Source organism: Anomaloglossus baeobatrachus, chromosome 1 (genome assembly GCF_048569485.1).
Source record: "Anomaloglossus baeobatrachus isolate aAnoBae1 chromosome 1, aAnoBae1.hap1, whole genome shotgun sequence".
Lineage (NCBI taxonomy): Eukaryota > Metazoa > Chordata > Amphibia > Anura > Aromobatidae > Anomaloglossus > Anomaloglossus baeobatrachus.
In genome coordinates this window covers 609,311,215-609,331,770 of record NC_134353.1, presented here as the reverse complement: position 1 = coordinate 609,331,770, position 20,556 = coordinate 609,311,215, and the positions used below count along the sequence as shown (strand labels likewise).

Below are 20,556 nucleotides of genomic sequence, written 5' to 3'. Positions count from 1 at the left end.
GTTGTATTTTATGATCCGTACAGCTACTCTGCAATTAACTCCTGAAAAGTAAACCCATGGAAAGTGGCGGTGTGCCGCCCGGTATCAGCAGCCGGATCTGCGGTGGCTCGAGGGGTCTCAAATGAAGGGGGGTATTTACAGGGGATTGTGTTATAGAGTTTGTGACGCCACCCGTGGTATGTGGTAATGTGGAGTGGGGCAGCCAGATGTTGGAACCCTTCATGGGTAGGGGGAGTGCCCCGGGACTCGGTGATCGTGTTCGGGGATTGCCGTGGGGAGCGAAGGGGTCACTTGCGTACTCACTCCATAAAGTCCATAAATCTGACACCGACAACTGGATAAACCAAAGATCTGGATACTGCTGCCGCTGAGGGGAGCTAGTTCGGGTCCTGTCCCCAGTGGTGCTACTAGGTGATCCGTGACCTGCCTCCTGGCACTAAGTTTACTTCTCTGTTGGTCCCGGTAGATTGGAACTTACCGGGTCCTGCTCCCCACTATGGCTAAGTGTGGGAGCTTGCCCTTAGGGTTCACGCTTAGGATTTCCCTGACTGTTTTAGTGGAAAGTCCTATTCCCCTCGTTGCACTAGTACCCCGATTTTGGAGCGGGTGGAGAGCGGATCTTGAAGGCTCCATTCTCGTTGGGTAAATTGTCAAGTTGCCTGAAGCTACTCCCTGACCTTGGGTCAACGTACCCCGTCGTGCACTGGTCCCAGCCCGGTGATGGTACAAGTCCGCCGGCTGTCCTCCTCGACCGTTCCGTGCCCCTTGTCACGATCTCCTGTGACCGGGGGTCCAGCTCCTCTAGGCTCAGACCACCGTCTGCTACCTAGATGGCTTCCTAGGAGCCCTGCTCCTGACCTCCTGTCTACTTCACTTCCAAACTACTTCTCGCTTCCTGACACTCCTGACCTCCCCTTAACTAACCCCCAAGTGGGCAACCCTATTGCACTCAGGCCGTCCACTGGCGTGTTTGGTAGGTGTGGTGCAGAGTGTACCTAGGATTTAATCAGCTGATGTAGGCAACACCATATATTTGGGGACCCATAACCAAGAAGAAGGTGGATATTGCACGGAGGGCAGATTGCACAATACCCTGTGATGACCTGATAGTCCAGGGGCGTCACAGAGACACCTATTAGGGTCCTCGCCATAGGCATTATTAAGACACATTTAGAACATAAAAAAAACAAAAAGCCAGCACCAAATGTGCACTACAGCACTAAACATTCCAAACTGTACTTATTATAAAAAAAATTTTGAGATTTTTGGCAAAAAATTGCAATTTCTTGAGCTGCTTCGCCACGTCACGGCAAATCTCATTTGAAGCAGTCCTACACTAAAATATTTTTATAAAATGTGCCATACGGCCTCACATATGAATAGTAGAACTGCTCTTAGCAGCACTCACCTGGTCTATTTCAATCCCGTACCCATGACTGAGTCATGGCTGTGGGCGGGACAGGTCCAAGCAAATGCTGCATGAAGTAAATAGCCTGTGGACAAAGCCTGATGACTTAATGTGAACAGTCACCAACCGCCAAAATCCAGACAGATGGAATACATCCCAAATTGGGGTGCATAGCAAGGTGGAGGTCAACCACCGACCAATTCAATGAAGAAAAAACAAAAAGCCAGCACCAAATGTGCACTACAGCACTAAACATTCCAAACTGTACTTATTATAAAAATTTTTTTGAGATTTTTGGCAAAAAATTGCAATTTCTTGAGCTGCTTCGCCACGTCACGGCAAATCTCATTTGAAGCAGTCCTACACTAAAATATTTTTATAAAATGTGCCATACGGCCTCACATATGAATAGTAGAACTGCTCTTAGCAGCACTCACCTGGTCTATTTCAATCCCGTACCCATGACTGAGTCATGGCTGTGGGCGGGACAGGTCCAAGCAAATGCTGCATGAAGTAAATAGCCTGTGGACAAAGCCTGATGACTTAATGTGAACAGTCACCAACCGCCAAAATCCAGACAGATGGAATACATCCCAAATTGGGGTGCATAGCAAGGTGGAGGTCAACCACCGACCAATTCAATGAAGAAAAAACAAAAAGCCAGCACCAAATGTGCACTACAGCACTAAACATCTCCTGTGACCGGGGGTCCAGCTCCTCTAGGCTCAGACCACCGTCTGCTACCTAGATGGCTTCCTAGGAGCCCTGCTCCTGACCTCCTGTCTACTTCACTTCCAAACTACTTCTCGCTTCCTGACACTCCTGACCTCCCCTTAACTAACCCCCAAGTGGGCAACCCTATTGCACTCAGGCCGTCCACTGACGTGTTTGGTAGGTGTGGTGCAGAGTGTACCTAGGATTTAATCAGCTGATGTAGGCAACACCATATATTTGGGGACCCATAACCAAGAAGAAGGTGGATATTGCACGGAGGGCAGATTGCACAATACCCTGTGATGACCTGATAGTCCAGGGGCGTCACAGAGACACCTATTAGGGTCCTCCCCATAGGCATTATTAAGACACATTTAGAACATAGCTGGTGAAAATGAAATAAGTGGTGAAAGGAATATTCCTTTAAGGAGATTAAAAGGTATAATTGGGCTGTTCCTTGTCTGTATTGCTGGTGTGTTTGAAGCTACAGATAAAGGAGAAAAAGCTCTGAAGGTGAGTTTCTGAATATGTGCCAGCCACCACATTCATGAACATAAAGAGGATCTTTCGCCAGTTTTAGCATGTTAAGCTGGCCACATTATGAAATATTGGCTATAGAGCAGACTAAACTGTAGATTGCTAACTCCTGAGGCATGTCCTGAGACAAAAGCTTAAGTGTTAGTAATCTCTTCTCTACTCCTCTTGCTTGTAACTATTCTGGAGATAAAGCAAACTGTCCATTACATGTTTCACATGAGAGAAAGTCTATTCTAAGCTATTGTGGGGGGCGTGTTTGCTGGCTTATGATTGGTCAACCTCATACAGGGGGAAGTAGTACATGCCCTTAGTAAAAGAACAATCTCTGGTGACACCCCCTTTGAGTTAACACATAATTTGTAACTAGTGACTGAGCACTAAAATGATCGATATTTGAATCGAGCAGGTTGGACACTCGGACGGGCTCAAATCAAGTAATAAGTATAATAGAAATCAATGGGAAATTCAAGCATTTTTCTGGAAGACATCCCCTTTCCCCCCAGGGCTGGGGAATCCCTGAAATTCTAAAATGGATAGTGACAGTGCTTAAGGGCCGTTTCACACATCCAGCATTCGCCAGATCCGTCACACTCCAGTACAGTGTTATTACTGTACAATGGCATCTCGGCGAATACCGGTCACATGACAGCATGTGACCGGAGGTTTCCGCAGTGCCATTGTACTGTATTACACTGTACTGGAGTGTGCCGGATCCGGCAATCCGGCGAAATGCTGGATGTTTGAAACGGACCTAAGTGGAATGGGAAAAGAATGGGGAAGACAACTCAATACATTTTTGATTCCCAGGTCGTTGCTGGTAACAATGTTGACAGAGTATTACACCACTATTACAGACTGACAATAAAACATGCAAAGTGGCTTTTACAGGAAATAATGTTAAGAAACATTTTTTTCCTGTATGAGGAGTTGTATACAAGGCAAAAGAAAAAAGAACAAAAAACCCCTCCTCCACCCCTTAGACTATATTCACGTAGCGTTTTTGCTTCATTTTTGCACTTTTGCTTTCAATGTAGAAAAAAACGCTGAAAGTGTAGACATGCTGCTTCCTTCAAAAACGCATCAGTTATCCATTTCACTAAAAAACAAACCATTGTGTGCATAAGATTTATTAAATCTCCTACCTTTTGCTGGTACTATAGAAATCCAATTTTAATTTGCATAAAATTCATGAAAACTGCAGCAAAAAAACTCTGCAAAAATGCAACATGTAAACATAGACTTACTAGCTGGGCCATCTCTCGACGTACGTTCTAGTCGCCTATGACTACAGTAGATGATCTAGTAAAGGAGCAAATAAAACTACAAACACTGGTAAATGTAATTTTAACATTTTTCAAGTGCGTGTGTGTGCGTGCATGCGTGCGTGTGTGTGTGTGCGTGTGATGTGTGTGTGCGCGCGTGTGCGAGCCATGGTCAGATACATCCGGTTTAATTTATGAAGAAGGGGCTCTGAACCACACAAAGCCAATACATGAACTGCTAAATATTGGAAGGAAGGTTGACTCCGATACACCCTGTATTAGACATAAAGGATGACCTCCTACACGTGCCGTTAAAATTGTTAGGTAGTGGGACTTAGGGGCACTTTGCACACTACGACATCGCAGCCCGATGCTGCGATGCCGAGTGCGATAGTGCCCGCCCCCGTCGCAGCAGCGATATGTGGTGATAGCTGGCGTAGCGAAAGTTATCGCTACGCCAGCTTCACACACACACTCACCTGCCGTGCGACGTCCCTGTGGCCGGCAACCCGCCTCCTTGTTAAGGGGGCGGGTCGTGCGGCGTCACTGCGACGTCACACGGCAGGCAGCCAATCAGAGCGGAGGGGCGGAGATGAGCAGGATGTAAACATCCTGCCCACCTCCTTCCTTCCGCATATCCTACGGAAGCCGCAGTGAGGCCGGTAGGAGACGTTCCTCGCTCCTGCGACTTCACACACAGCGATGTGTGATGCCGCAGGAGCGAGGAACAACATCGGACCGTCGCGTCAGCGTAATCATGGATTACGCCGACGCTCCACCGATGATACGATTACGACGCTTTTGCGCTCGTTAATCGTATCATCCAGCCTTTACACACTGCGATGTCGCATGCGATGCCGGAAGTGCGTCATTTTCAATTTGACCCCACCGACATCGCACCTGCGATGTCGCAGTGTGCAAAGTGCCCCTAAGTGCAAGGGCTACCAAAAATTTAAAAGGAGATACTCCAATACACCCTAGAAGACACATAGAGGAAGGCCTCAGAATTTTTTTTCCCCCATTATCAAGGAGTGGGACTCCTAGACTGGTAAAGCGTGTGCACTATTTGTAAAGGCTGCCAAAAATTAGAAAAAGCGACTGCAAGGGCCATGCACTATGCACGAAGTGCAGGGGCTGAAAAACATTTACGTGTGTGTGTGTGTGTGTGTGTGTGTGTGTTCGAGGAAGGCCTCAAAAATTGAGGAGGGCAGCAGTCACACAAAATTTAAGAGCGAGGGTGCATGATGACCTTGTTGCTATGGTGTAGGAGGAGGACACGTGAAAGAAGAATTCCATGAACCCGTATATCCTTGTTTGGATGGGAAGGTGTGCATGGGAATAACCCAGAAAAAAAATAACATTTTAATTGCCTTTGTGTTCTTCTGCTATCATCCAGCGGGGTTGAGAATAGAGATGAATGAACCCGTGGAAGTTCGTGTTCAGCGTTCAGCCGGACTTTAACGTTTGCTTGACCTGAACTTGATTTTGGGACACACTATATCCGAAAACATTTTTTCCCACAGTGAGAGCAATTCAAAGACTGCAAGCGCCTCGCACTGGCCCAGTGTACCCGAGCACCCCGATGCTCGATCGAGTTATTGGTACAGCACCCAAACGCGAACACTTTGTTTATTTATATATTTGTTTATTTCAAAGTCTGTTTTTGGTGTGAACCCAGACCTGAGCTTTACAGTTTGGATTCCCTCATCTCTGGGTCAATCCAGGCCTTGTGCATTTTGATAAGAATCAACCTGTCAGCATTTTCAGTTGACAGACTTATGCGCCTATCAGTTGTTAATGCTCCTGGTGACACTAAAAACCGACTAAGACAAAATGCCAGAGGCAGGGCAGGCCTGCACCTCCAAGGTGTAGAGGAACAGTTCATGTCACATGTACAGCTTGGGTACCCAATAGTTGTACGTTAATAGTTAATTGGGTACCCAATAGTTGTACGACATGAATCAGGAAGGACCCAGGTACAGTCAGTTAGATACTCTTACACCATCTTCCAAAACTTTTCCCTCCTTGTCAGTGTCCCAGACCTTTGATAGTGTTCCCCTGCCTCTGTTAGACTTGGTGTGTATCTCCTTCATCTCTCCTAGTTTGTTGTCCAAGGAACTATAAACTCTACGGCCGGCAGCGTTGTCAGATGGGAATTTTTTGACTAATTGTTCAACTAGCGCCTTCTTGTATTGCACCATTTTAATAGCCTCTCCGCCACAGGAAGGAGAGATGGAAAGTTCTCTTTGTAGCATGGGTCGAGAATGGTGAGCAAACAGTAATCATTGTTGGCCAAAATGTGTATAATGCGAGAGCCATGGGAACAAGTAATATTTCCCTGTCCACACCAGGAGGACGACTCTCCATCTGCTTCCTCTGCTCCTCCTCTTCAGGTCTTCTACGCTCAACAGACAGGATGAAGCTGGTGTGGGTAGTACTTTTACTTGTAGTGCAGGCAACCATCTTCTATTCTTCCTCATTATTACCCAATCCGTGCTGGGAAGGTGAGGTGAGGCTAGGTAGTATCATCCTTTGTACTTCCTCCCTCCATGTCAATCTGGTGCGCATGCAAAGCTTCCTCTTTAACCCTTTCAAGACAGAGGATGTACCGGCACATCCTAAATCATGATTGGGTGATTGCTGCCGGCTGCTGAGGTGAGCCAGTGGCAATCCCTGCACATGTCTGCTGTCTGTGAACAGCAGACATGTTAACCCCTTAGATCGTGCTGTTAAAATGTAACAGCACGATATAAATGACCGCGGCTAGGAAATCACCTTTTGTCACCGCCGTCGGAGGCCCTATGATGTGATCACGGGGAGCGATTGGTTGCCATGGTAGCAAGGGGTCATGTGATGACTCCTGACGCTATCATGATGTAGTTCCTGTTACAACCGGCAGAGCAGCAGTTGTAACAGGTGCGCAGCATTTCTGCTGATCAGAGCTGTGCAGCTCTGTTCAACAGAAATTAATCAGTGATCAGACTGCTAATCCTTATAGTCCGCAAGGGGGACTAGTAAAATAAAAAAAAAAAACAACCTAAACATTCAAATTACCCCCTCATTGAAAATTAAAGGGTTAAAAAAATATACACATATTTGGTATCGCTGCGTTCAGAAATGCCTGATCTATCAAAATATAAAATTAATTAATCTGATCGGTAAACGGCGTAGCGGCAAAAAAATTCCAAACTGTAAAATTAGGTTTTTTAGTCATTGAAAATTTTGTGCAAAATGCAATAACAGGCGATCAAAGCATAGCAAGTGCACAAAAATGGTACCATTTAAAAATGTCAGCTCCAGACGCAAAAAATAAGCCTTGATGGAGCCCCATATCCCAAAAAATAAGAACGCTGAAGGTCGTGGAAAATGTCACAAAAAGCGCGCCACTTTTTTTAGACAAACTTCTGAATTTTTTTTAATCTTTTAGACAATAGTAAACCTATACATATTTGGTATCTACTAACTCATACCGACGTTAGGCATCACACCGACACATCTGTTTTACCATATAGTGAACGCTTGAGTAAAATACCGCCAAAACAATCGTGCAATCTTTCTGCACTTGGAATTGTTTTTGCCAATTTCTAGTACACTCATGGTTTCATTTAAAAGTACAACTTGTCCTGCAAAAAACAAGCCCTCATATGGCAAGATTGATGGAAAAATAAAAAAGTTACGACTCTTGGAAGAAGGGGAGCAAAAAACGGAAAATTACCCGGGGGTGAAGAGTTTAATTGTGAGCAGCAGTTCACAAAGTACCTTAACTAGTAGATCTCTCAAATCCGGGTATGTTTTCAGAAACCGCTGAACCATTACGTTGAGCACTTCGGCCAGGCATGGTATGTGTGGAAACTTGCCAAGATTCACGGCCACCACCAGGTTACGGCCATTGTCACACACAACCCTGCCTTGTTGTAGTTTCAGCGGAAAGAGACACAGATATGTCTGGTCTGTTAGTCCTTTCAACAGTCCGCTTGCCACTAGTGATGGGTGGACCCGGACTGTAAAAGTCTGGCTTCAGTTGGTTTGAAAAGTATCCGGGGGCCAGGTCAGGAGTTCTCAGGGAACGCTGGCTAATGATCTAGATCTGGCAACTTGGAAAATAAAAAAAAAAAATCAAGCACGCTGTACTTAGTCTCTGGCGCAGCTGTAACTGCTTCCAGGTCACTTTGCTCTTCTTCTGGGGCTGCTCATTAGCCTTATACATATACATATACATATTCACTGCTTCCCCCACCAACTGGCAGTCCTGGTATCTGTGGTTGGTTGCAGTCGGACAGCACCCCCAGCCTGTGTGACAGCGTGTCTGACTGCTTGCAATCACAGATGCTGTCTTTCGTTCACTGTAGATTGAAGTAAAAATAAAGAAAAAATTGGCGACAATTCTGGGCGACTGCAGGCTGCTATTTTTAGGCTGGGGGGCCCAATAACCATGTCTGTCGTCTTTATCATGGCTTCCTCCTCCCATTTATGCCACCACCATCAGTTAAGTATTTTTGGCCATGCCATAGAGATCAGTAATTTGTTTATGGCTGCTATTGTTCTCTGAAACTTATTTACATATGCACCACACTGTCTGTGGCTGGTTAAACACAGGAATGAAGATCATCTCCTGTTGGCCTTTTTTAATGCTGCATTTGCACTTTAAGATTTAATACATTCCCAGGAGTACTGTGATTGACTACATACCTGATTGGGACACTTCCCCTCCTTTTTCCCCTTATTCCTCTTGCTTTATCTAAACCTCCTATATTTTTGTTACACATTATTCAATTTCCCATTATCATTACCGGTATGCTAACGCAACAAATCTTATCAAAACTACAAAACTCATTATATTATACCAAATATTTTTAAATTTTATTGTTTCAAAAAAATCAAATATATACAATAACATAAATTTTATATAAAATTAAATACAATGTCACACCAAAAGTGAAAAAAGTGGGGTTTCCTGATTTGAAAATATGTTGCAAAAATATTTTCACAGAATATATACCGTATAAAGGTGGAATAAATTATCTCTTGTGGTATTTTTATCATTGATAATTTAATATTTATTAATTAATGATTGCAAAACCACATCATTATGTTAAATTAAAAGATTCCAACCTAGTACTCTGTGCTGGCACCAAAATACATTATGACCAACAATATTTTATGCAAATACAGATTGCGTCATCTTTTAACCATAAAAAAAATCTACAAATCACCTATATACTTTATCAAAAAAACAATTTATCAAAAATACATATGTCTTCCCTACATTACAGGAATAAATGGATGGAGCAATGTGCATTACTTCTTAAAATCTCACGCGCGCTCTCTCTCTCTCGCTATCTACTGTATTTTTTCGCTTTATAAGACGCACTTTTGTTCCCCCAAATTTTGGGGGAAAGTAGGGGGTGCGTCTTATAAGCCGAATATACGGGGGTGTGTGTGTGTGTATATGTATATATATATATTATAATATAATATAATATTACATACTATATACACTGCAAGGTCCAGGGGAAGTGGGGGCGCTGCTGGGGGCAGGTGAACGCTGCGACAGCGTTTGATCTCCTGCTCCCGCTCATATAATATGCACAGCCGCTGTCCAGCTCCGGTGGTGCTGAAATCGCACCGCAGTGAGGGGCTGGGGCAGCGGTGCATATTATATGTCCCTGCGCCCCCCTATGATCGCACATGCCCCCCCTGTGTTAGGTTTGGCCCCCAGGCTGCTGCTCATTCTAAAATAAAAAAGCTTTACTTACCCCCTTCAGCGTTTCTCCCCGGTGTCCCTGCTTCCACTGTGATCAGGCACGCAGAGATCTCAGTCTGCTGTGCCGATCACATGACCGGCACCAAGAACCAGGAAGTGGAAGAACAGAAGCACGGAGGGAGATCAGCGCTGGAGGAGGTAAGGAAAGAGTGTTTTATTTTACTATGGGCAGCAGCCTGGGGGTGATATCTAACACAGGGGGACTTATGCGATCTATATAGGGGCCATGGGCAGCACCATGGGGGCGATATCTAACACAGGTGGACTTGTGCGATCTAAATAGGGGCCATGGTCAGCACTATGGGGGCGATATCTAACACAGGGGGACTTGTGCGATCTATATAGGGGCCATGGGCAGCACCATAGGGGCGATATCTAACACAGGGGGACTTGTGCGATCTATAGGGGCCATGGGCAGCAGCATGGGGGTGCTATCTAACACAGGGGAACGTGTGCAATCCATAGGGGGCCATAGGCAGCACAGGGGAACATATGCAATCCATAGGGGACCATAGGCAACACAGGGGAATGTATGCAATCCATAGGGGGCCATAGGCAGCACAGGGGAACGTGTGCCATCACAAGTGGGCTATATTCAATATAAGGGGGACATATCCAGAATAAGGGGGCTAATTTTAGGATGGGGGGCTATGAGGGACATATACCCTATATAATTTGTTAGAGGGACACTGGCATTATAAGATGGACCCCATTTAACATTAAAAAAAAAAATTCTCTTTTCCTTCACCAAATTTGGGGGTGCGTCTTATAATCAGGTGCGTCTTATAAAGCGAAAAATACGGTATATATATTTATTCTAGAATTAATGTGATCTAATATATTGCACAAGCAGAAAAAATACTCTACTTACCAAAAAATAATTTATCAAAAGAATTTATCAAAAATACATATGTCTGCAATGTGCACTAGTTCTAAAAAAATATAATATATATATATATATATATATATATATATATATATATATATATATATATATATATATATATATATATATAATATACAGTCATATGAAAAAGTTTGGGCATCCCTATTAATGTTAACCTTTTTTCTTTAACAATTTGGGTTTTTGCAACAGCTATTTCAGTTTCATATATCTAATAACTGATGGACTGAGTAATATTTCTGAATTGAAATGAGGTTTATTGTACTAATAGAAAATGTGCGATCCGCATTTAAACAAAATTTGACCGGTGCAAAAGTATGGCCACCCTTATCAATTTCTTGATTTGAACACTCCTAACTACTTTTTACTGACTTACTAAAGCACTAAATTGGTTTTGTAACCTCATTGAGCTTTGAACTTCATAGGCAGGTGTATCCAATCATGAGAAAAGGTATTTAAGGTGGCCACTTGCAAGTTGTTCTCCTATTTGAATCTCCTATGAAGAGTGGCATCATGGGCTCCTCAAAACAACTCTCAAATGATCTGAAAACAAAGATTATTCAACATAGTTGTTCAGGGGAAGGATACAAAAAGTTGTCTCTGAGATTTAAACTGTCAGTTTCCACTATGAGGAACATAGTAAGGAAATGGAAGAACACAGGTACAGTTCTTGTTAAGCCCAGAAGTGGCAGGCCAAAACAAATATCAGAAAGGCAGAGAAGAAGAATGGTGATAACAGTAAAGGACAATCCACAGACCACCTCCAAAGACCTGCAGCATCATCTTATTAGGAGCTTTTTACACTTGCTCCATTTTTACTTGGTTGTTCTACAACCGTATGTGTTGTGTGGTTTGATATTTTTAACCATTAACCAATAAAGGTTATATTTTAATTGTTACCACATTTTATATTAGTGCTGGGCTGTATCTACACATTTATCGTGAAGCATATGACAAATTTTGGGAATTACTAAAATATCATTGGAATGGCAGGTTTCCTCACAACTGGCCTCGATACTGGCAGTTGGGTTCAGGAAGCTAAGGAAATATTTTCGGAAAAAAACTTTTCACAACCCAAGTATACTCCCACATACACGGCTGCATTTAAGGAACTCACTAGAGTCTACAAAAATCAGATCACCTCCTGGTGGGAGGTTCAAAGCTTTGAAAGTTATATTAAAGCTGATATAGTTCCCCGCCACCTCCGAATTTCTCTTCTCCCTGGTCTGAGATATAAGAATTCTACCCTTCTCGATAAGTGGGAAAGAGAAGCGACCAATAGTTCCATACAGTTCATGAAGCTTCTTTTAGAGGAGGAGAAGATAACTCTGTCTGCTCTTTCAGTACAACTAAAGGAACAAATTGAGATAACTAAGAAGTTCTCAAACGAACCAGACTTTGCCTCTAAAGAGACTTCTTTACAGGGGCAGCTAGAAAGGTTCCAGTACCATTTAAAAGAGCGTAAACACAGATACTTTGTACGGGACCTGCAGGAGTTTAAGGATAGGAGGGCCTACCTTTTTTCTACATCTAGGAATACCCCTGCAGGTCCAGAGACAGACTTCTCATCCACAGATACCGAGGCCTCGGATAACGAGAAGCGTAATAAGAACTCTAGAGGGAGACAGCGCGGCCGAGGAGGGAGAGGAAGGAGTAGAGGTTTTCATAATGAGAACTCAGGAGTTCGTTTTTTAGATCAAGGGTACTATTTGAGAAGCCAGTCCCGAGCACCCAATCAAACAGACAGCCACAGGTTTTGAATCTCTCTTCACGCATCTTAACCACTGAAGAAATGTGTGTGCTCAGTAAGGGTCTTTCTTTTGTTCCCACCTCAGATTTCCAACTCTTTGACGGCATTAAAGATTTACATCTCTTTGCCAGGAAGCTGAAATGGCACAAACATTTTGTAAAAGAAGAAAAACGTGTGAGCAAGGAGTTGGGGGTTCCTGAGGAATTGTTGGGGGACATACGAATGCTGTATCATCTATCGGACCCTGATCCGAATCTTGGTGGTGAAGGTCCTTTCACCACGTTGAAAAGTAAGAGCAGCCGTATGCCTCCTAACTTATTTGATCAGTCGACCATTGACGTCTTTGTTGAGCAGGTCTCAAGGGACTTGGAATCTCTGGCTCGAGAAAAGAAACACAAGAGGTTTAATTTGACTAAATCTGAAATGTTGGCCCTCCAGACTCTCGAACATGATCGATCCATCATCATAAAAAGTTCGGATAAGGGGGGCAACATTGTGGTACAGGACGTGGCACATTATAAAGAGATGTGTCTTTCTATCCTTCAGGATGCAAATAATTATAAGAAACTTCTGAGTAATCCCCTCAAGGATTTTAAATCTGAACTCAAGGTAATTTTATCTGAGGGACTGAGGGACAAACTCATAGATAAAAATGAGTATGAATTTTTGCTTCCTGCACATCCCACCCTGGCCACGTTCTATTGCCTTCCTAAGGTTCACAAAGGCCTCTCCCCCCTCAAAGGCAGACCAATTGTGTCTGGGGTGGGAGGCCTCTGTCAGAACGTTGGCACGTATCTTGATCAGATTCTTAAGCCTTTTGTGGGGGCCCTCAACTCATTCACCTTGGACTCTACGGATTTTCTCAGGAAAATCGAAGGTGTGGAATTGGACGAGTATACCATCCTATGTTCAATAGATGTAGAGGCATTATACTCCTCTATTGTCCATAAGGATGGATTGAGAGCAGTGGAGTATTTCTTGAGGGGTCGCGGTTGTCAATTCTTTAAACACAATGATTGGCTTCTTAGGTTGCTTGAGTTTTGTCTCACCAGGAATTTCTTTTTATTTGATGGGTTTTTCTTCCACCAACTCAGGGGCACCGCCATGGGTTGTCCATGTGCACCATCCTACGCCAATCTGCTCCTGGGTTGGTGGGAAGAAAACCTAATTTTTGGGGAGGGTTCCAGTTATGATTTGAGTAATATCGTCCTATGGACCCGTTACATAGACGATGTTTTCGTGCTATGGCGGGGGACAAAGGAGACTTTTGCACAGTTTGTCTCGGATATCAATCGGAACCCCCTCGGTCTTCATTTTACTGCAGAGAGTAATGAGAGGGAACTCTCTTTTCTGGATATCCTGGTTACAAAACAGGCGGACGGCACCCTTGCCACAAGTACTTTTCGCAAGCCCACTTCATCAAACTCGCTCCTGCGCTGGGAAAGTAATCACCCTAGACCCCTTAGGGCAGGCATCCCGAAGGGCCAATACCTTCGGGCACGGAGGAACTGCTCGACCTCCTCGAATTTCTCTGACCAAGCAGAGGACTTACGTAGCCGTTTCAGGGAAAGGGGTTATCCCGATCAGGTCCTTTCCCAAGCATTTCAGACGGCACTATCAAGAGATAGGACAAGTCTATTAGTTCCCTCATTAAAGAAGGAAGGGACAATGGATGGGAAGTTCCGCTTTATCACCACTTTTAATAACTGCTCCATGGAAGTACGCAAGATTCTTGAGCGACACTGGGCCATCCTGAAAATGGATGTGGATATTGGTGATGTAGTGGGAACTCTTCCAAAATGTACCTATCGGCGAGGTCGCTCCATTGGTGATAGAGTCGTACACAGCCACTTTGTACGTCCCAAAGAAATCAGTTGGTTACACTCGGACATCAAAGGATGTTACAAATGTAGTGGCTGTGTCGCTTGCCCGCATATTCAGACTGGTAAAAGCTTCTCGAGCTCCGTAACAGGAGAAACTTTTCAGATCAGAGCGTTTATAAACTGTCGCTCGAGAGGCGTAATATATAAGGCAAGATGTAGCTGCGGTCTAGAATATGTGGGCAAAACAAGCAGAGAGTTCAGGAGGCGTGTTGAACACCTTCAGGATATAGCCAACAAAAGAGACACCCCATTGGCCAAACACGTTGAAACGATGCACAATGGGGACATCAGTGGCCTAACATTTATGGGTATTGATCTCATTAATCATCCAGCCCGGGGTGGGGATTGGGACCGTAGGATTCTCCAACGGGAATGCAGATGGATCTACACTCTTAGGACACAGACCCCATTAGGCCTGAATGAGATCCTCACCTTTGGATGCTTTTTATAGTTTGGTAGGGACAGCGAGGGACTCCTAGGGACAGCCACCGTGGAACGGGGGCACCCGGTACTTTAAGGTGTTGTTACACTCCGTCGGTAGGCAGGAGTCCGTTAGGGTTGTGTTAGGGATCACTTAGGAGTTAGGGCCCCTCTGACATCGTTGTCAATTTTAATTTTTCATTCCTTAGTTTCTTCCCCCGTGCCCCCGGTCGAGGTACTTGTATGGATGCCTGTCCTAATCCAATTCATTTGTCTACCATTTAGGTTCGTTGGTAGGACTACCTCTGTTGACGTATACAGTTTTCCTTCCTTTTGCTTGGGGCTGCAATATTTCAGCCCTGTTATTATATAGGCTTGCCAGTTAATGTCCTCCCACACCAGAAACCCCTCCCCCCTGTGGTCCCACCTAGGCCCCCTGGTTACCTATACTGTGTATGAATTAGTATGTGACAACAGGTATTAGCTTTTCAGCTTTGACATTAGGTATGCGGCATCAGCCATTGGTCCTTACTGTTTAAGGGGACCATATTACGTATTTTTGGTCGCCTAACTTAATACATTGTCACTCGTTCGGATACTGTGTTGATCAGATTTTGGTGATATATCCAGCGTTGCCATGGTCACCGGATCGCCTCTAGCGGCCGTGTTACCGGATGTGACGCTTCATGGTTGCCGTGTCACGTGCGCGGCCGCGTGACCGGATATGACGCGGTCCGCGCGCGTGATCTTCGGCTGATGTTCATCGCTTCCTTAGTTATCATGTCACGTGCGCGGCCGCGTGACCGGATATGACGCGGTCCGCGCACGTGACTTTCGACTGATGTTTATCGCCACCTTAGTTACCATGTCACGTGCGCGGCCGCGTGACCGGATATGACGCGGTCCGCGCATGTGATTAATGGCTGTTGTCTATAACGCCTCCATGGTTGCCTTGTCACGTGTGTGGCCGCGTGACCGGCCACATGTGACTGTAAGACACCATGTTGAGTCGATCACTATGCGACCGGATATGGTCGCTTTCCAATTACGCCGCTTGGTGCTAAGTGGCTGGCTGGGACGCCAGTACGTGGGATGGGACCTTAGCCACGCCCCTCAAGGCGTGTGCCTGAGGTGGGCGGTCCCCTGGGTGACGTGATTGGGGGGAAAGCCAATTTCCTTGCATGTGGGAGTTGTGAATGGGAGGAACTTGGGGGAGTATACCTCCGCCCACACATCACAGGGGCGTTTTTTTCCCCTGAGTAAAGGAACACCTTCATACATGTGGTAGATAATTATCATTAGCCTCATTGTGATTGGGAGGGCGTTCTTCTGCACACTCACAGGATATTTAAGGGTGGGAGTTTTGAAAGTCTGGTGCTGTATGCCAAGGCCCAGACATATCATGCTGGAAGTCTGTCTAACTGAAGGTAAATATGTTGCTTTTTGCTTTATACGTCCTTTTTGCTATACACTGTACCTGAATAGCAACCTGACCCTTGTGTTTATCATTTGCAGCTCTCTTTTGACCATAGTCCCCTGAGGAATAAGCATATTATGAAACGCGTTGGGAGGTCTAGGAGCATATCAGGTCAGATGGTTCCCAATTGAGGGGCATTGTGAGGCTGTTGTGTTTGGCCCCCCCCTCTATATATTGGACAACTAAAAATTTCTCTTCATACATCTTTTGAATTTTGTCTATTGGACTATACTGTCTTGTGTGTATAATTCAGTTTTGGTAATTTTTCACAACCTGGTTCAGGGTTGTTTGTTTCTCTATCACCGTGGTGGGAGGTTACTCTATCCTCCCCCCTGTGTGAGGTTTTGTCCTTCCATGGTGATATTAGGAGCTTTTTACACTTGCTCCATTTTTACTTGGTTGTTCTACAACCGTATGTGTTGTGTGGTTTGATATTTTTAACCATTAACCAATAAAGGTTATATTTTAATTGTTACCACATTTTATATTAGTGCTGGGCTGTATCTACACATTTATCGTGAAGCATATGACAAATTTTGGGAATTGACAATAATGTGCAAGAATCAGTGACGAAGTTGAAGTTAAGCAGGGGATGGATATTTCAGCAAGACAGTGATCCAAAACACCGCTCCAAATCGACTCAGGCATGCATGCAGAGGAACAATTACAGTGTTCTGGAATGGCCATCCCAGTCCCCAGACCTGAATATCATTGAAAATCTGTGGGATGATTTGAAGCATGCTGTCCATGCTCGGTGACCATCAAACTTAACTGAACTGGAATTGTTTTGTAAACCGGAATGGTCAAATATATCTTCATCCAGGAACTCATTAAAAGCTACAGGAAGCGACTAGAGGCTGTTATTTTTGTAAAAGGAGGATCTACAAAATATTAATGTCACTTTTATGTCGAGGTGCCCATACTTTTGCACCTGTCACATTTTGTTTAAATGCGGATTGCACATTTTCCGTTAGTACAATAAACCTCATTTCAATCCAGAAATATTACTGAGTCCATCATTTATTAGATATATGAAACTGAAATAGCTGTTGCAAAAACCCAAATTGTTATAAAGAAAAAAGGGTTAACATTAATAGGGCTGCCCAAACTTTTTCATATGACTGTGTGTGTTTGTGTGTGTGTGTATATATATATTACAGATATTATATATACTTTTATTCCAGAATTGAGGCGGTCCAATATATTGCACAAGCAGCCCTAAAAACGTAATTTAAATCACTGCTATAATATCCTATATAATAATAATAAGTGCAAAAAAACACTAAATAGTATGCAATTATACCAGTCCGCCTTTTTGTTTAAACAGCCGTAGTGCCAATATAGTCATACCATGTGGTTTAATACAAAAATTAAGCGGCTTTAATACAAATAAACTATATCACCGCTAAAATGCTAATTTCCATTATAGTGCAAAAACCAACATGATCTATTATATTATACTAATAGCAAAATCAAACCTATTGCACAAATGGCCGTAATAGAAAATAAATATAGCTGTCATAAAAAGTTAGTACCATTATAAAGTGCACATATTCACGAAACCATTATACTTACAAATCCAGAAAATCAGGAAACGCTCCACAGCCTCGACGCACATTTCAAGTAAAACCTTTTCTTCAGGAGGCTGTGTTTGATTACATACCTGATTGGGACACTTCCCCTCCTTTTCCCCTTATTCCTCTTGCTTTATTCCTATATTCCTATATTTTTCTGTATTTTTTTACTCACTGCTGCGGGATATACCCTCATTATAAAATATAGTTTTTGAGTAAGCTTATGCTAAAATCGGTCCAGTCATCAATTACTGGATGTTGGCATATCTTATGTGGTATACAGATATCTAGAGTTAGTGTATGCTTTTGCACTTGTACATCTAATAGACCCCTTGAGATGCCCTACCGTCTAGTAATCTTTTCGGTGGTAGTTTTGTTTTTATTCGTGGATCCATCTTGTTCTTATCAATGATATGTATAATAAAATTTGTCTATTTTTTCCATTTCATGCATTTTTCCTCCAGTCAAATTATTTTGGCTCTGTATCAAAATAAGAGGAACCGCATGCTGCTTTTTTTTTTATTATTGTTATTAAATAAATAATTTAAAAAAAGGCACACTGTCCCCTCCAATTTTGATACCCAGCAATGATAAAGTCCGACAGCTGGGGGCTGGTATTCGCCAGCTGGGGAGACCACCGCACCAGGGCAATCATTATCAGCTGGGTAAAGTTCTGGGATTGTCGCATCAAATGGATGCGACAATTTTGGGCGGCTGCAGGCTGCTATTTTTAGGCTGGGAGGGCCCAAAAACCATGCCTGAGAATAACAGCTCCCATCTGTTGGCTTTATCATGGCCAGGTATTAAAATTGGGGGGACCACATGTCGGTTTTTCAAAAGTATTTAAATATTTTTAAGAAAAAAAAAAGCGCCGCATGGACTTCCTCTTATATTGATCCACAGCCTAGATAAGCACACGGTTGGGCTCTGCAGCCTGTAGCCATAGGCTTTATCTGTGCTGGGTATCGTAATATGAGGGGACCCTACAACAATTTTTTTATTTATGTTTACATCAATCTTCAGTGACCCACAAACTGGGTCTGTGATTGCAAGCAGTACGGTACGCTGTCACATAGGCTGGGGGTGCTGTCTGACTGCAACTGGTCACAGACTCCAGGACTGCCGATGGGCGGGGAAAGCAGTGAATATGTATGAGGCTAATGAGCGGCCCCAGAAGCAGCTACAGCCGTGCTGGAGACTCTTTAAGTATAGCGCGCTTGCTCTAATCCCTTTATCCGTTCTACCACCATTTTTAAGCCCCGGATTCTGGTCCTCATAGACTTTTATATGGGGACCGGCATCCAGCCATATATCCAGGATCAATTCTGGGCCGGAACCGTTTTTTTAAAAAAATAATCTGTTTAGACTCGCGGATCCTGGATATCTGTGAATCCGGCCATCACTACTTGTCACTGATAATGAGGCGCAATTTAGAGATTTAAAAGTAGGGTGGGCAGGAACTGGTGTAGGAGTTGGGGGAAACCCTGAGGAAAATAGGACCCGCTATTCTAGGCATCAGTAGCACCTTTGCTGTCCCAGGGTCCGACTCGGTCCCGACCTCCATAAGGATCACCCAGTGTGCCATCAGGGCAATGGTAGCGTCCCTGGGCACAAGCACTTGTGCACTTGTCTGTCGTTAAGTGGACCTTACAAGTAACTGCGTTAGTAAGAACACAGGTGATGTTACTGGACACATGCTGGTGTAAGGCGGGGACGGCACATCAGGAGATATAGTGGCGGCTGGGAACAGAGTACCAAGGTACGGCCGCAGCCATGAGGTTACGGACAGCCTCCGTGTCCACAAGCCTAAATGGCAAAATTTTCAGGGCAAGCAGTCTGGAAATGTGGCCGTTTAGTGCTTGGGCCTGTTTGTGGATGGCTGCGTATTTCCACTTGTGTTTCAAGGCCTGGTGTAGGAACAGCTGAATGCTGCACTGGGATACGGAAGTGGGCGTGGTTGCAAATCTGCAACGACGGGTGCACGGCGGGAGGCATCTGCATCTGTGTTCTCAATTGCCACGCATGTAGCACAAGCGAAGAGGGAGTGGTGTAACCCACAGATACTGTGGATCTAGGCATTCGGCCCTCCCATTTGGGTGCTTTAATGACGTGCCTGAGCATGCTGTTGGTGCTCAGGCTGGTAGTTGTCAGGCCCCTGCTTATCTGTGTATGGCACCGGTTGCAAATGACCGCTCTTTTATCATCCACACTTTCTTAAAAATAAAAAAGCCAGACTGGGGAGCCTTGGCATAGGAACTCTTCCTGCCTGTTGTGGTGCAGTGGATCCCTCCCCCTCTGCATTGCTGTCCTCGCTCTGTATTCCACCTTCTAAGGTTGAGTCAGTGACTTAATTGTTCACCATCTCGTCTTCCACTTCCACACTCTGGTCCTCCTCCTGACTTTTTGTCTTAACAACATGACTTGTTGGCAACGGTGTCTAATCATCATCAACCTCTTGATAGTAATTGCTGATTCCAAAATCGTCTTGTTCTGGCCATGGGTACTCAAATATTTGACTGCACATGATCTCCTCATGTCCCTCTTCAAACATGCAGGACAATACGCCAGAATCAGTACATGAAAATGTAAAGCGCTTAGAGTGTCCAAGTGCGGAATCACTTGACTCTTGGGACAGCCATGGTGAGAGAAAGTAGGATCAGTGTGAGTATTATGTGGTCAAGACTTTAGGCCAGTTATGGTGAACCTTTTACAGGCCGAGTGCCCAAACTGTAGCCTTAAACCCAATTTTTTTTCAGAAGTGCCAACCAATCCTATCATGTAAATAATTGATTTTAATCTTACCTTTGCCGTCTTCTCTTCTCTTCAGCAGGGGGCATCACGCTCATGCATGCTAAACCACACA

The 20,556-nt window shown here is 44.2% G+C and overlaps 1 protein-coding gene across 2 annotated transcripts in view; it reads left to right on the top strand.

Moving 5' to 3' along the window:
* The window catches only part of GOLM1 (golgi membrane protein 1), a 164,528-nt gene that overhangs the window by 68,055 nt on the left and 75,917 nt on the right, over window positions 1-20,556 (top strand). The window lies entirely within an intron of this gene.